The sequence below is a fragment of the Ceratotherium simum genome, chromosome 7 (genome assembly GCF_057802395.1).
Source record: "Ceratotherium simum simum isolate JZ-2026a chromosome 7, ASM5780239v1, whole genome shotgun sequence".
NCBI classification, from domain to species: Eukaryota; Metazoa; Chordata; class Mammalia; order Perissodactyla; family Rhinocerotidae; genus Ceratotherium; species Ceratotherium simum.
Genome location: NC_141906.1, coordinates 22532944 through 22536815, shown reverse-complemented (window position 1 = coordinate 22536815; position 3872 = coordinate 22532944).

Here is a 3872-nt window from a genome sequence, read left to right as displayed (position 1 = left end):
GAACTTTTATGGTCTGTTGGTGGGAGTATAACATAGGAGAGAAATGTGGCAGCATTTGGGGAAATTAAAAAGGCTTATACCATATGATCAAACAATCCCAATCCTGGGAATAAACTAAAGAAACCCTCCTATGGGTCTAATAAGGAGATATTTATAAGAATATACATCACTGCATTGGGGGTGGTGAAATTGTAAGCCCATTGTCATGTCTGGAATCTAGTCATTGCCTTTAAATTGCACTCCCTCCATAATCTCAATTCCTACCTCTTGCTCTCAGAAAACAATCTACCACCTTACACTTCATCCTTCTGGGCTCTGTTGATTCTTCATCCCTCCCGCAACCAGAAATCCATTTGAACCTATCATTTTTCCATAAAACTTTATTTCCTTCATGTCCCTATTTCCTTCTTTACTCAGCTTATATTCCATAGTCCAACACTCCCTTAATTCCCCCTGTCCCTCCCTTGCTCTGACATTCTCACGTGGCAAAACCCCATCTCTTAGATCTAACTCTCCTCATACTCCACAACTGCACCAAGGGAGCTGAATATGGCTGGAGAAAATCTCAAAACCATGCTGGCTAGTATCACTTTAAGTTTATGGTCATACATCTCAAGTAGAGTCTTAGTGCTGCCAGCAGACAGACAATGTGTCACCAATCTATTCACCCACCCTCTCACTCTTCTAAATAACTCCTTAACATCTCTCTCCTCACACCACTAACATATATGTCCTCCTCCTTTCTCATGACTGTTGATCTTTCTTCCTATTTCAATGAGAAAATAGAAACTCCACAAGGGCAGGGGCTAGACTTTGTCTGTTTTGTTCATTGGGTCTAGAACAACATCTGGCATTTAGTAGGCACTCAGTGAATGAATATGTGTTGAATAAATGAGTGTTGGGTGCATATGATGGAATACTGTTTAGCAGTCAGAATCAACAAATGTGTTATACACAGAGCAACATGGACAGATAATTAAAACAATGCTTATTGAAAAAATAAGGAAGAGAGGGAGATCAACAATAAAATATCCTTTAAGTAAATTTAAAACACATATTGCAAACAACACTGAAGTTTATGTAAGATATTTCTATTTTTCATGAATATGTACATGTTTGAGACCTTATGGAATACATTTGACTGGGTGCCCATGAGGGAAAATAGAATAGGAGGATGGATAGGAAATTAAAAGAAGAAACAATAGAATAAACTATAACAAGGAAAGGGCCTTGCACAAACTGATAGTGATCTGTGGAGCCTGATCAACTCAATTCCTTGCAACCAGGGTTTAATTTTTTATATTAAAAAAAGGAAATAAATAAACAAATGACCTTGGAAGAGCAAGGGCAGCTGGTGTGGTCTGGCACTTCAGAGTAAAGTCCTCTTTATTGTAGTAGGTAAGGATTCTCTAGCAGAAAGTCCAGCCTCCTGCCTGCTCACTGGCAAGTAGGTATCTTAAATTCCAGTATCAATAGGAACCAGATAAGTCACACATATACCTGTTGTAAAATGAGCTGCAAGAAGAATAGCCGCCAACTCTTGGCCAACTGGCATTTGTGAATGTGGACCTAATGTTACTAGATAGTCTCTATTTTTCAAAAGAAGCCAGAAATACAATTTTTATGTCAAATCTCCCAATTTTAAATTATTTACAATCTAATTTATAAAGTTTAAATCATTGTGTACGTCCTGATTTGGCTCATAGACCACTGATGTAATACATCTGAACAGATGTGAAGGATGCCAATTGCTAAATTCCACCCACATATACAGAGCTTCTAGTTAGTCTTATTCCCTCATTAGTAAATATGAATGGACAACTATGAATCATCAGATATTTAAGGAATGCCTGCAGCATGACCAAGGTAGACATACTGAAAACTGATCCCTTGGGAAACAGGGATAATTCTGGAACAGGAGACAAGTTTAGCTGTATCACACATAGTAATCTCCTTTCCAAGTGCAATAACTATTTTTGAGTCCCTATACTGTAAGTTCTAGAAGGTCAGATATTAGTGTCCTTATTAGCTTGCTAGGCTTATGGGAAATTAGATACCTATTCTAGAATGTAATCCAAATTGCAAAGTCCCACTGTGTTGATGGATTGGTCACCTCTGACTCTTTCTCCACACCGCAGAATAAGAGAAATGTCACCACATCACCACAGAGTGCTCAGGTGGCTGACAGAATGATGACAAATTTAATTCTTGGGAGAAACACCACCATGTCAGTGCTGTGCATTGTTCTTGAGGAGACGTATCAGGCTACACAGGCCTAAGACAAGATCTGATGTCAGAATACTTCCTTTGTTGCTTTTGCATGATGTTATCCTAGGATATTTTTAGAGCTACGTAAAAAGAAGGTGTCAATTCTTTCATCTTCCGTTTTTTTCCAGAATGATAAGACAGAATGAGGCCAAGATCAAATATTTTATTATAATAGGCTATATGCTTTTAAGGAATAATTAGAGCAAATCACAGACTTCTTGGTGTGAACATCAGTCTTACCAGGGATTTGTGCTTTAAGATTGGTGAATTCTGAGCTTTTAATGGAAGAACAGAAGAATTTGTTTGAATATCTTGGTCATTTATTCCTTAAATAAAATTCTGTGCCTTTAATGGTTCTTTTAGTGACAGAAGTCTACATTTCTCCATTCAAAACTATTTGCCACTTACTATAGAGTCCTTGTTTTCTTTTTTGTTTAAAATATACTGAGCAACTACCAAAGTGCAAGGCTGGGATAGTGTGGGGGAGGGATACAAATATAAATCAGATGTAGGCTCCACACTCAAGTTGCTCAGGCAAACCATGCCACAAATTGCTGGTCATTTGCGTTATGTCCAAAGAGAGTGCTATATTATACTTTGCCAGAAATAGAATAATGTAGTGGTTAAAATTACAGGCTTTGAAGTCAGACTGCCTGAATTCAAATTAGCTTCACAATTTAATAGCTGTGTGACCTTGGATAAATTAATGAACCTTTCTTTCTCTGTTTTCTCATTTGTGAAGTTGTAGTAAGGAATAGTACCTATCACATGGCTTGTTGTGAAGATTTAATGCAATACTATTTGTAAAGGTTTGGGGAGCTGCTTCTGGATTCTCACATTATGTGAAAATTTGGAGATTTAACTCTTGTAATGACCTGTTGAAACAGATTTTATTATGCCTGTTTGATAATAAGAAAACAAAGGTTCAAGAAGATTGAATAACTGTTTAATGAATCCACAGGTAATACCAGAGCTAGGTCTGAACCCCTGTTCAATTTTCACATTGCAAACAGGGTTCTAGAATTTCTGAGGGGGTCACATTTTCAGGTGTTCTGTGTCATTTGACACTGTGTCCCAGTTTTGAGTCTGTAAACTATAATCTCCATAATCCTCACTGCCTCTTTATGAATGACTGGGATTTTCAAGGCCCAAGCCCCAGAAAGTGATTAGAGAAGGGGAATTTGAGAAAAAGAGCAATGCCTTGCTCTTTCAGGGAAAGTTCTGGGGTTTTGGAAGACCATATTCTTATAACTTCCTTTCAGACCAGAGGCCTGGTCTTGCACAGTGATGTCAGCTGGTGTGATTTAAGAAAAACTTCCATGCACCAAACTTCTTTACTGAGAGAGTGAATGAACAAACACCCCAGAGAGCCATAAACTGGCTCTCAGAAACTAACATCTTTGTGTGGCTTGATTTAATCAGATTGCTTTCCTAATGCAAAGTTGAGCCCAATCGAAGGAGCAAATAGAAATTTTGTTGGAATAAGAATAAAGTGAGGAAGACCGTGGCATTGTTGAATGTGGGCATAACAGGAACAGATGCATAGCAGGTCAGAAGAAAGGAGGAAAGAACATAATGAGGTTGAAAGAGGCAGCAACAGGGAA